The 14,318-nt window shown below is 41.9% G+C and overlaps 1 protein-coding gene across 1 annotated transcript in view; it reads left to right on the top strand.

Moving 5' to 3' along the window:
* Nucleotides 1-14,318, top strand: part of PCDH15 (protocadherin related 15) — a 1,763,546-nt gene that overhangs the window by 1,688,010 nt on the left and 61,218 nt on the right. The window lies entirely within an intron of this gene.

Raw genomic sequence — 14,318 nt, 5'->3', positions numbered from 1 at the left:
GCAAAAATTATGCAAATAAGTCAAAAAGTGCAGTTGTCAAAATTAATAATAATTCTATATTGTTTGAAGCACTTTAGTTGGACTTTAAGGTCATAACTGCCTTAATGGCCATTTTAGACACTACTGTATTGAATAATATAATGCCCTTAGTGTGGTTCAGTTTTATCATGAAGAACCATGGGTCTGAAAGAAACAATGTATGCCCCCAAATCCTAAATCTTATAATTAAAATGTATGTAGAGCTACAGTACACTGTGATCCAATCACCGATTATTTAACTTTATAACATCTGTTCATTCCAGGAATATCTTTAAAAAATTGGTATGCTATACTAATGGAATTTCAAGACATACTGTACAGCTAAATACAGTACTTTTGGTTTCAAAAATGTAATTAGATTTTTATCAAAGACAAAAACAAGTTAAAGCTTATATTCTTTTGATTATACTTTCATTAATCCGGTCCAGCTCAATCCCTCCGTTCAAATGTAAGCAATGTATTTCATTAAATAGCTGGTTTAATTGTATTTTCACTTGATATTTTTTCAATGTAGCATATTTGCCATTAACAGCTGAATGCACTGCTTTGATAAGACAGGAAAGGACAATAACTCTTTTATGGATGGAAGTGGCTTAAAACATAATAATCACGGCACAAGTAAAAGCAAAGTCCTGATTATAAAGAATATGCCCTGTATTATGAATACAACATGGAAATACATCACATGCAAAACGTAGCAATAATGTAATTGTACTTTGTGTTAAGCAATGCTCCTTTAATTTTCTTCAAGTAGGCTGAATCATACAGCTAATTATAAAAAAAACATTACTTTATCCTTAATAACTGACTTTTTGAGTATAAGTCATACACTGGTAGATGCCTGAGCTCTACACTATACAGTACTTACAGTAACTCTGCTTATCCAATGACATCTTTTCTTCAATGTAATTTATTACTACAGTAGCTTCTACAATAGTGTTAATGGTTTTGTAAAGCGTATTACATGAATTGTATTCATTTAAACATTCCGGCTTTTAGAATCTCATTAACAGAATAATTTTGAAGGAAAGGTAAAAGTCATGTTAATGTCAATGACAGTATAAGTAACGTTACTAAACCATATATTTTTTTCTTTTTCTCCCAACTATCTGCGACACAGGTTTAAAGAGTAAGTATTTATGTTTGAGGTTTCCTCAGATAAGTTTGAGGTGGCTGCATGTGTTGCAAAATACAGCTCAACCCCGTTATAACGCGATCCGTTACAACGCAAATGCGCTTATAACGCGATGCAAGCGTGGCTCCCAATTTTCGTATTTATGAATAATTTACAACACGATTGTTGGTATCTTAAATACTTTATTGTACAATGCATAAAATTGTACATTATTTCTAACGCGATCAGCTTATAACGCAATATGATTCTTTGGACCCCAAGCACAGAGTTATAAGGGGGCTGAGCTGTACCAAGATAACTTTGCATTACTGGTTAACCATAAAAAAGCTGTCCCTTTTATATATAGTTACATTATATATATATATATATATATATATATATATATATATATATATATATATATATATATATATATATATATATATATATATATATATATAGTGCAGAATAAATGAGTTCTTCAGTATTAGGTGATACCTTTTTTATTGGACTAACAATTTATGTCATAGGACAAGCTTTCGAGAGTTCTCCTCTCTTCTTCAGGTCAGCAATACTGATTTACACAGGAATCAATGCTAAAACAGTGTAGAGAGGAAAAAAAAAAAAAAACAGATATTTACTGTAGATAAGGTCGGGTGTTAAGTGTTTGAAGCCAGGGGACCGTGTCAAAGAAAGGTGGGGAGGGGAAGGGATGCTGGGGGGGGGGGGGGAGAGAAAGTGTGGATAAGAATAGAGGCAAGCAGGATAATTACAGACAATTTTGGTAGGGTGTGAGAAAACCCATGTCCACATTAAGTCCTTTGGTTTTGGTGTCAAAGAGTCTTATCATTCTGAGCTCAAATGTTTTCCGTTCTTGGGTGCTTTTAAACATTCCATTGAGGATTTTGATTTTTAAATCATTTATGGAATGATCTGGTTGTGAGAAGTGATGTCCCACAGGTGAGCAGTATCTTCCTTCTTCGTGATGGAGTATAGAGTGTCTGTGAATATTCATTCTTCCTTGTAATTTTTGGCTGGTTTCCCCAATGTATATATATATATATATATATATATATATATATATATATATATATATATATATATATATATATATATTGTGACAAACGCCCCTCTTTTGTAGTGCTGACGTCTGTCTGGGTTCTTCCCGACACAGTCTTCTAGGGTTATTTAATACAAAAACAGGATCATGCAAAGTATTAAGCTGCTTAACTCAGGCTTCTGCCTGCTTTATTTTCATCCAAGTAAGGTACTGCAGCTTTAACATGTGTAGGTTAGAGGTACTCAGATACTTTCATTCAGCAGTTCACTCATTTCATTGTTACAGTATTTCCCACACTGTTATTTCAAGTAAAAAGAAACCAAACTATATAAACAAAATCCTATCCCTTTCAGGGATCTAACTACACATCAAAATCAGTCTCTCTAACAGCTGCTGGCCAACTAAACTGGTTCCCCAGCTTAAAACAATGCTCTCTCATTTAGGGTCACAAGATACAGCACAGTCTTTTAGCAACAGCAGTAACCATTTGTTTGTCTTATCTGTTTGGGGTGTCCAGGCAAATCCTCTGGTACTGTGATACGTGGAGAGGCCGTCAACCTCGATACTGGATGCAGGAGAGTAGCGACACCCCCAGCCCCCAGGCTCCAAGGAGAGAGAGTGAAATGCAAAACCTCTCTGCTCTAAATACCTGTGCATGTGATTAGAAGAGCAGGTGAGGGAGAACTAGAGCCATTGTAATCTGTGCTCTGGATTTTCCATCCAGCTGCCTGAGTTAATGGGAAGCTGTGGAACGGATCATTTTTAGCTATTCCTGCACTTTCTGCTCTAAAATGGGGCAGAAAGCTGCCTAACATCTTTGGACTATGTCACATATCCCCCCTCCCCAGCTCACACCTACTGGGGTGAGCGGCCATGGACCTCACTGGGGTGAGCGTCCTACCTGAAATACTTGAGCTAACTCCTCAGTACAATATTAAGTATTCACATGATACGAATATGAACTTCATTATAAATTTACCAACCGAAAAGGGCATTTTTTTTTTCCCTTTTGTAAGCTACCAATATTTTTTCTATTATACTACAGCCTTGTAATCTTAAGGGCCATCAACCCTGTATATTAATTTGTAGTTTAGCTACATTTTCAACACAGAGAACCAATATAACATTGTAATATTGACAAAATGCTTATTTGCATAGTTAAGTGTCCGTGACATAGTCCACACGTGTAATAAAAAAAATAAATCGGTCAGTTCCCCCAAACATTTTTTTTTTTTTTTTTTTTTTTGACTTCCAGTCTATTGCATCCTTTGACTTTATTTCATAGCCCGCTGCAACCTGCAAATGACTGGACTGTTTCTTTAGCTTCTGATGAGACCCTTGGACCAGATTCTCCTTGGCTCCACAGTGTGGTCCAGATTGGTGAGATATGGAACTATTCAGGCGCCATGTTAACCTTCGTTGTTTTTTCTTTTCAATCTTTGATTTCCCTTTTGTGGCCATTACCAGGCCTTTGGGTTTTGGAGACCTAGTTGCCTCTGTACAAACGTAGTCCATATTAACCATGTCATCAGGATCTGTCAACAAGTTTGTGTTTTCAGGAACTGCCACCCACTTGGCTAAAACATCTTCTGTGTTGTCCTGGGTGTGTCCACTAGTTTGATAATCTTCTGGACAACGTAAATGAAATTGAGGATCTGGATTTTTGAATTCCAGATCAGGGAGTATATTCTCAGGAGGGTGCCTATCTGTTTCTGGAAAAACAGCAGCACAATCAAAGTCAATTCTTTCTCCTTCCTCTTTGTCATCAGTGAGGACATTGAGTTTACTTTCCCTGGTCTCCTTTTGTGACCGTGTCTCTTTTAGCCTTGGAATCTCTTTCTCCAACTTCATCTTTATAGCAAATCGTAATATTGCAACAGCATTGAAGATACACGTATAGGAACGTACAGCTTGCTTGGTTAGGAGGTAGGATTGATAGCCCGACTGAACCACTTTAGCCGCTTCTCCCATGTCCGTCATCTGTTTCAGAGCGAGGTTTAACTCTGTTTCATTTTCTCTATTCTTGACCTGCAGCTGCAGGTGCTCCTTCCGGGTCTTGTCCAGCTCCAGCTGCAGCCGGGCCCCCTCATTTGCCGTGTGGTCCAGCTGCTTGTAGATATCGGCCATCTCGCTTTTATAGCGCAGTGTCAGGCAAACCACCTGACGGACGGACACCTCCTCTCTCTTGGCGCACTGTATCTCGCGCTCAGCCATCTGCTTCTGCAGCTCTTCAACCTGATCGTGCCAGACCTCCCTCAGGGTCTTCACCTCTTTCTGGTGCTTGCTCTGGGTTTGCATCAGCGCCTCCATTTTTTGGAGCTCTGCAGTTTGTGTCGCCTGGATCGCCGCTGATTCTGTATTCTGCAGTGCTTCCTGCATTTCTAACTTTTCCTGAATCAATTGCTTCTCCACTTTTTCTGCTTGGTGAAGCTTCTCATCACTTTCACTGATCTGGTCAGTCAAGTCTGAATTTTTCTGTGTCAGACTTACATTCTCTCTTTTTACAGTCTCTAAATTACTCAGGGTATTCTCATAGGTTTTCTTCAATGTACACAGCTCTGTGCTGCGAGAGTAGACCTCATGGCGTGAGAGTTCCAGCTCTGCTTTAAGCGCGCTAGCCTCTTGCCGAGAAACCCCCAACTCTGTGATGAAGTTTTGCACATCTTTCTGGGACATCTCATAGCATAGTTTCCAGTCAGTTCTTGTTTTCTTTGATTCGCTTGGCTCTCTGCCTATGGTGGTAGCAGTAGCCTTTGTCATCTCTAGGCGTGTCGTCATTCCTGGGACGATTGCGCCAGGCCCTATGGGCTGTTGCTCATCTCGGCGCCTTTCTGACGCATGTCCTGACAGCGCAGGTTCAAGTGGCTCGGTCACTTCCCAAGTGACTTGAGGAACAGTTTTCTTTCTTTTTGCTTTATTAGCTCCAGAGATATCAGTGGTCCTGGGCACACACTCACTGTTATCAGCTTCCACATCTTGCTTGCACTCACAGGGCGTTGCTTGCTTTTGCAGCTGTTTGTCTTTGAAAATTTTGGGGCACACATCTTCCATGTGACCTACTTCACGACAGGCCCAGCATACTAAATTCATCTGTAGGTACGGCTCTCCTCCAGGGTCGTGATCATAGTATGGCCTGAAGGGACACTGTTTTGTATGGTTACGTACATTACACAACAAACATTTCACGTCGGCCATTTTAGAAACCCGGCAGGGACAATTGCTAGCTGCAATTTCACTCACTTCAGCAACTTACATACAGCACTTGCTAGCTGCAAATTCACTCACTTCAGGAAAAGGCATTAGCTTTACAAACAGCACTTGCTAGATGCAAAAATTTTTTTTTTTTTTATCTTCAGCAAAACATTTTGGTTTTCTGTTTGGGTTCAGGGTGCTATTGCATCCACACTTCGCACATTCTCTGTGTACGCTAGAAGCACAACTGATATACACAGTGGAACAGACTTCACTCATAGCATCTGTATTTTACTTCAGCTGGGCGGCCATTTTAAACCCCCGCATTTATTTGCAAACCCACAGACTTTAGTGTCTGCCCGCATTCTCCACCATATGTGACAAACGCCCCTCTTTTGTAGTGCTGACGTCTGTCTGGGTTCTTCCCGACACAGTCTTCTAGGGTTATTTAATACAAAAACAGGATCATGCAAAGTATTAAGCTGCTTAACTCAGGCTTCTGCCTGCTTTATTTTCATCCAAGTAAGGTACTGCAGCTTTAACATGTGTAGGTTAGAGGTACTCAGATACTTTCATTCAGCAGTTCACTCATTTCATTGTTACAGTATTTCCCACACTGTTATTTCAAGTAAAAAGAAACCAAACTATATAAACAAAATCCTATCCCTTTCAGGGATCTAACTACACATCAAAATCAGTCTCTCTAACAGCTGCTGGCCAACTAAACTGGTTCCCCAGCTTAAAACAATGCTCTCTCATTTAGGGTCACAAGATACAGCACAGTCTTTTAGCAACAGCAGTAACCATTTGTTTGTCTTATCTGTTTGGGGTGTCCAGGCAAATCCTCTGGTACTGTGATACGTGGAGAGGCCGTCAACCTCGATACTGGATGCAGGAGAGTAGCGACACCCCCAGCCCCCAGGCTCCAAGGAGAGAGAGTGAAATGCAAAACCTCTCTGCTCTAAATACCTGTGCATGTGATTAGAAGAGCAGGTGAGGGAGAACTAGAGCCATTGTAATCTGTGCTCTGGATTTTCCATCCAGCTGCCTGAGTTAATGGGAAGCTGTGGAACGGATCATTTTTAGCTATTCCTGCACTTTCTGCTCTAAAATGGGGCAGAAAGCTGCCTAACATCTTTGGACTATGTCACATATCCCCCCTCCCCAGCTCACACCTACTGGGGTGAGCGGCCATGGACCTCACTGGGGTGAGCGTCCTACCTGAAATACTTGAGCTAACTCCTCAGTACAATATTAAGTATTCACATGATACGAATATGAACTTCATTATAAATTTACCAACCGAAAAGGGCATTTTTTTTTTCCCTTTTGTAAGCTACCAATATTTTTTCTATTATACTACAGCCTTGTAATCTTAAGGGCCATCAACCCTGTATATTAATTTGTAGTTTAGCTACATTTTCAACACAGAGAACCAATATAACATTGTAATATTGACAAAATGCTTATTTGCATAGTTAAGTGTCCGTGACATAGTCCACACGTGTAATAAAAAAAATAAATCGGTCAGTTCCCCCAAACATTTTTTTTTTTTTTTTTGACTTCCAGTCTATTGCATCCTTTGACTTTATTTCATAGCCCGCTGCAACCTGCAAATGACTGGACTGTTTCTTTAGCTTCTGATGAGACCCTTGGACCAGATTCTCCTTGGCTCCACAGTGTGGTCCAGATTGGTGAGATATGGAACTATTCAGGCGCCATGTTAACCTTCGTTGTTTTTTCTTTTCAATCTTTGATTTCCCTTTTGTGGCCATTACCAGGCCTTTGGGTTTTGGAGACCTAGTTGCCTCTGTACAAACGTAGTCCATATTAACCATGTCATCAGGATCTGTCAACAAGTTTGTGTTTTCAGGAACTGCCACCCACTTGGCTAAAACATCTTCTGTGTTGTCCTGGGTGTGTCCACTAGTTTGATAATCTTCTGGACAACGTAAATGAAATTGAGGATCTGGATTTTTGAATTCCAGATCAGGGAGTATATTCTCAGGAGGGTGCCTATCTGTTTCTGGAATAACAGCAGCACAATCAAAGTCAATTCTTTCTCCTTCCTCTTTGTCATCAGTGAGGACATTGAGTTTACTTTCCCTGGTCTCCTTTTGTGACCGTGTCTCTTTTAGCCTTGGAATCTGTTTCTCCAACTTCATCTTTATAGCAAATCGTAATATTGCAACAGCATTGAAGATACACGTATAGGAACGTACAGCTTGCTTGGTTAGGAGGTAGGATTGATAGCCCGACTGAACCACTTTAGCCGCTTCTCCCATGTCCGTCATCTGTTTCAGAGCGAGGTTTAACTCTGTTTCATTTTCTCTATTCTTGACCTGCAGCTGCAGGTGCTCCTTCCGGGTCTTGTCCAGCTCCAGCTGCAGCCGGGCCCCCTCATTTGCCGTGTGGTCCAGCTGCTTGTAGATATCGGCCATCTCGCTTTTATAGCGCAGTGTCAGGCAAACCACCTGACGGACGGACACCTCCTCTCTCTTGGCGCACTGTATCTCGTGCTCAGCCATCTGCTTCTGCAGCTCTTCAACCTGATCGTGCCAGACCTCCCTCAGGGTCTTCACCTCTTTCTGGTGCTTGCTCTGGGTTTGCATCAGCGCCTCCATTTTTTGGAGCTCTGCAGTTTGTGTCGCCTGGATCGCCGCTGATTCTGTATTCTGCAGTGCTTCCTGCATTTCTAACTTTTCCTGAATCAATTGCTTCTCCACTTTTTCTGCTTGGTGAAGCTTCTCATCACTTTCACTGATCTGGTCAGTCAAGTCTGAATTTTTCTGTGTCAGACTTACATTCTCTCTTTTTACAGTCTCTAAATTACTCAGGGTATTCTCATAGGTTTTCTTCAATGTACACAGCTCTGTGCTGCGAGAGTAGACCTCATGGCGTGAGAGTTCCAGCTCTGCTTTAAGCGCGCTAGCCTCTTGCCGAGAAACCCCCAACTCTGTGATGAAGTTTTGCACATCTTTCTGGGACATCTCATAGCATAGTTTCCAGTCAGTTCTTGTTTTCTTTGATTCGCTTGGCTCTCTGCCTATGGTGGTAGCAGTAGCCTTTGTCATCTCTAGGCGTGTCGTCATTCCTGGGACGATTGCGCCAGGCCCTATGGGCTGTTGCTCATCTCGGCGCCTTTCTGACGCATGTCCTGACAGCGCAGGTTCAAGTGGCTCGGTCACTTCCCAAGTGACTTGAGGAACAGTTTTCTTTCTTTTTGCTTTATTAGCTCCAGAGATATCAGTGGTCCTGGGCACACACTCACTGTTATCAGCTTCCACATCTTGCTTGCACTCACAGGGCGTTGCTTGCTTTTGCAGCTGTTTGTCTTTGAAAATTTTGGGGCACACATCTTCCATGTGACCTACTTCACGACAGGCCCAGCATACTAAATTCATCTGTAGGTACGGCTCTCCTCCAGGGTCGTGATCATAGTATGGCCTGAAGGGACACTGTTTTGTATGGTTACGTACATTACACAACAAACATTTCACGTCGGCCATTTTAGAAACCCGGCAGGGACAATTGCTAGCTGCAATTTCACTCACTTCAGCAACTTACATACAGCACTTGCTAGCTGCAAATTCACTCACTTCAGGAAAAGGCATTAGCTTTACAAACAGCACTTGCTAGATGCAAAAATTTTTTTTTTTTTTATCTTCAGCAAAACATTTTGGTTTTCTGTTTGGGTTCAGGGTGCTATTGCATCCACACTTCGCACATTCTCTGTGTACGCTAGAAGCACAACTGATATACACAGTGGAACAGACTTCACTCATAGCATCTGTATTTTACTTCAGCTGGGTGGCCATTTTAAACCCCCGCATTTATTTGCAAACCCACAGACTTTAGTGTCTGCCCGCATTCTCCACCATATGTGACAAACGCCCCTCTTTTGTAGTGCTGACGTCTGTCTGGGTTCTTCCCGACACAGTCTTCTAGGGTTATTTAATACAAAAACAGGATCATGCAAAGTATTAAGCTGCTTAACTCAGGCTTCTGCCTGCTTTATTTTCATCCAAGTAAGGTACTGCAGCTTTAACATGTGTAGGTTAGAGGTACTCAGATACTTTCATTCAGCAGTTCACTCATTTCATTGTTACAGTATTTCCCACACTGTTATTTCAAGTAAAAAGAAACCAAACTATATAAACAAAATCCTATCCCTTTCAGGGATCTAACTACACATCAAAATCAGTCTCTCTAACAGCTGCTGGCCAACTAAACTGGTTCCCCAGCTTAAAACAATGCTCTCTCATTTAGGGTCACAAGATACAGCACAGTCTTTTAGCAACAGCAGTAACCATTTGTTTGTCTTATCTGTTTGGGGTGTCCAGGCAAATCCTCTGGTACTGTGATACGTGGAGAGGCCGTCAACCTCGATACTGGATGCAGGAGAGTAGCGACACCCCCAGCCCCCAGGCTCCAAGGAGAGAGAGTGAAATGCAAAACATCTCTGCTCTAAATACCTGTGCATGTGATTAGAAGAGCAGGTGAGGGAGAACTAGAGCCATTGTAATCTGTGCTCTGGATTTTCCATCCAGCTGCCTGAGTTAATGGGAAGCTGTGGAACGGATCATTTTTAGCTATTCCTGCACTTTCTGCTCTAAAATGGGGCAGAAAGCTGCCTAACATCTTTGGACTATGTCACAATATATATATATATATAGCCATGTTAGTGTCCAGTTGCTATAGTGCAGAATAAATGAGTTCTTCAGTATTAGGTGATACATTTTTTATTTGGACTAACAATTTATGTCATAGGACAAGCTTTCGAGAGTTTTCCTCTCTTCCTCAGGTCGAGCAATACTTATTTACAAAGGTTTCTACGACTTAGACAGGGAATGGGGGGGGGAATAAGGAAGAATAAATAACAGAGAGGCACTGGAAGGGTGTTAAAACAGAGATAAGGAAGGTGAGAATTAGGGATGGGGGGTGGGGGGGGGGCTGTACATCCACAGTAGCACAGAGGGAGAACGGGATGCTGGGGGAAGGTATAGGATGGAACAATGGCAGGGAGGACCATTACAACTTATTATGATAGTGTTTGTAAATACTAGGATACAGCGTTCCCAGTGTACCGTGCTCAGCTGCAGGAAATCTTTAAATGTCCATTTAGAATAATGCCTCTAATTGAGGAAAGCAGGGAAACACCACTCTCTGCAAGATATATGTGTAAAGGTGTCTCTAAATGTATCTCCTAAGATGTGGGGGAACTGTGTTATATTGGTGAGTGTCAGTAAAAAATCTCTGACCTCCCAGTAACACAATATGTAGTATCCCCCTGGAGAAAGGACAACAATGAATGAATACCCAAACCGTAATAAACGGATGGGTGTACTCACAGTAGAGAGAGATCCTGTTTAGTGAGTCCCACGGCGTGCATCACGTTGGGAAAAGCAGCAACAAGATATCCTCACGGAAAGAACGGAGCACAGCAATTGCAGTAAGAAGGGGGCTAGATACCGCTATTAAAAATCCTTTATTCCATGGTAGACATCATGGCATGGGATATGTTAAAAGTCTCGAACGCGTTTCGGGCCGTCGCCCTTTGTCAACGAGAATATTTAACAGACTGCGGCTGCCGCAGCTGATATAGGAGTTCCCCTGCCTCCAGCTGATTGATGACGTCACCTGCCATTGGCGCGGGATCGTCAAGGTATGATCTGGTTGGTCCACACCCTGAACCAATGAGCTCTTTAGGTTGCGAATTCATCGCTGGTGCCGGGGAGGAAAAGGGGAGTGACACCTATATCAGGCGCGTAGCTACGACCTTGACGATCCCGCGCCAATGGCAGGTGACGTCATCAATCAGCTGGAGGCAGGGGAACTCCTATATCAGCTGCGGCAGCCGCAGTCTGTTAAATATTCTCGTTGACAAAGGGCAACGGCCCGAAACGCGTTCGAGACTTTTAACATATCCCATGCCATGATGTCTACCATGGAATAAAGGATTTTTAATAGCGGTATCTAGCCCCCTTCTTACTGCAATTGCTGTGCTCTGTTCTTTCCGTGAGGATATCTTGTTATTATGATAGTGTGTGAGAAACCCCATGTCTGCATTAAGTCCACTTGTTTTGGTGTCAAACAGTCTTATCATTCTGTGCTCAAATATTTTACGTTCTTGTGTGCGTCTGAACATTCCATTGAGGATTTTGATTTTTAAATGATTTATGGGATGATCTGGTTGTGAGAAATTATGTCCCACTGGAGAGCAGTATCTTCCTTCTTCGTGGAATAGTATAGAGTGTCTGTGCTTATTCATTCTGCCTTGATGTTTTTGTCTGGTTTCCCCAATGTATCATCCTTGGTCACACTTGTTGCACTGAATCATATACACTACATTCCTGGATGTGCAGCTGTATGATCCTTTAACATTGATTGTTCTATTTTTGTGACTGGCTGTGGGATCTTGGCATATATGTTTGCAGAGTTTGCAATGTGTGTTGTTGCATGGTTTTGTGCCATTATCAGTGTCTTTAATAAGTTCGTTGTGAAGTTTTCTGTTGACTAATTTCTGTTTGAGGTTTGGTGGTTGCCGGAACGCAAGAATGGGAGGTTTCGGAAAGATTTCTTTTAATGTCACATCCTCTTCCATCATGGGTTGCAGATCTTTGATTATTTTTCGTATACCCTTTAGGGTAGGGTTGTATGTGGCCACTAGTGGTATGCATGTGGTAGGTTCTCTCTGTCTGTATTGTAGTAGGTGTTCTCGTGTGGGGCTTTTAGTGCAGATGTAATAGTTCTGGCAATGGTCTTTGGTTTGTATCTCTTCTGTCTGAATGAATCAGGGTTGTGAGGTGCCTGTTTCTGTCTTCAGTGTCAGAGCATTTGATGTGGTATCTTATAGCCTGGCTGTGTATGAAACCTTGTTTGGTATGAGTGGGATGGAAGCTGGAGATGTGGAGGTAACTGCATCTGTCTGTTGGTTTCTTGTATACAGATGTGTGCAGTTTGCCATTTTTCAGTGTTACTGTTGTGTCTAGAAAGTTTACTAGGTTTGCAGAATAATCCATTTTGAGTTTAATTGATGGATTGAATGAAGGGACTCTTGAAATTGTTTTAGGTTTCCTTCACCCTCTGTCCATGTTATAAACAGGTCATGAATGTATCTGTAGTATTTGTAGGGTTTGTGGGGGCATGTAGTTGGGAATCTTTGTTCAAGATTTGCCATGAAAAGATTGGCATTTTGCGGTGCCATCTTGGTACCCATTGCAGTACCCATTAGTTGTAGGTACATTTCCTTGTTGAAGCTGAAGTAGTTGTGTGTGAGGATGTATTCTATCAGTTTGGTAATTACATCAGCGCTGTATTTCTGATCCAGGGGAGATGTTGTAAGGAATTGCAAGCATGCCTCAATACCATCATTGTGGGGGATGTTGCTGTAAAGGGATTCTACATCCATGGTAACTAGCAGTGTGTTGGATGGTAGTTGGTTGATGTTGTTAAGGTTATTGAGAAAATCTGTGGTATCTTGTATGAAGCTGTTGGTGCTTCTGACTAAAGGTTTGAAGATATTCTCAACTAAGCCTGATATATTTTTCAGTGAGTGTATCCATACCTGTTATATTAGGTCTGCCGGGGTTTCCTGGTTTGTGGATTTTGGGAAGCATGTAGAAGATCCCAACTCCTGGGTTATCAGGTATTAGAAAAAACAAAAAGACAGGGCGCACAACGCACATAGTGAAGCACAATTAAAAGATAAAGAACATATACAGACCAGCGCCCAAAAAAGAGTCCAAAGTCCCTAATAGAGTTCAAACAGATGGAAGGGAAGATAATCCAGATGGTCCAATCACTGGAAGATCTCCAATCCTGGGGTCCGTGACATAGGGACAGAAACAAAGAAAAATAATAGTGTAATACATAATGTTAAAATGGGACAAAAAACATGAAACACTTAACAGAAGACAAACATAAAACAATCAAGCTGAAAGAAAAATAACTATTTAATAAAACAAATGGAGCCTGCTGCAGCGGGTCATCAAGGGTTAAAACCCAAAACCCTACTTACAGCAGGACTGGAATAAACAAGCATGTGTGACCAAGTGGGGCAGACGCCGGCAGCAGTGGGGGTCCCTCGAGGTAGTGACGTCAGTCACGAAATGCGTAGGGTCAGAGGTCATGGCGCCTTGGAGTTATACTGGTTGTGAGAAGTGTCAATCAAGTGAAGCAGGAAGCAGCATCATTGAGGCTGCTGTGCTGGCAAGCAGGAGAGTGTGGAGTTCCCTTACTCGGCGTCCATCTTGGAGAGTGTTCCGAAGCTAGAGGGAAAGAAATTACATATCAGGGAGCCCGCGAGGACCCCCACGAGGACCCCCACTCTTCACCGGTCCCCAACATCTGGTTACCCTGACTGAAGGTCTCACGGAAGCTGCTGCCTTGGATATAGTCTGCTGGTATCCAGTGCCTCGCGTCCGTTCCAGTGGAGAGCTGTGATCATTTCTTCCGTGTGGTAACCCCACTAACCCACTGCTTGATTTTCATTTTATTGATGTACGCAGAACCTTTAATCTTTTAGTAAAATTATCTTTTAATTGTACTTCACTATGTGCGTTGTGCGCCCTGTCTTTTTGTTTTTTCTATAGCCCTAGGGGTGTCGAGCCACACCTCAAGAAAGGCTGCAGACGTCACATTAGTGTTATTTCCCACAAGGTCAATTTATTGTTTATTTAAACTTTCACACTGCACTGTTTCTATATACACTGTTTAATCATATTTTAGCTGCGCACTTTCACCCTTTTGTTCACTTATCAGGTATTAGTTGCTTCAATTGTGGTTGCAGGTGGTTAGGGAATGACTTGATGAGATTCATGAGTTGCTTTGTATATATTCTTGGGTTGGATCATGCATGAGTTTCTTGTAGTAGGTGTTGTCTGTGAGTTGTCTATATATATATTATGCAAT

The sequence above is a fragment of the Ascaphus truei genome, chromosome 8 (genome assembly GCF_040206685.1).
Source record: "Ascaphus truei isolate aAscTru1 chromosome 8, aAscTru1.hap1, whole genome shotgun sequence".
Taxonomy (NCBI): Eukaryota; Metazoa; Chordata; class Amphibia; order Anura; family Ascaphidae; genus Ascaphus; species Ascaphus truei.
Note: the sequence above shows the minus strand (reverse complement) of the source record. Positions and strands in the feature narration are given on the sequence as shown.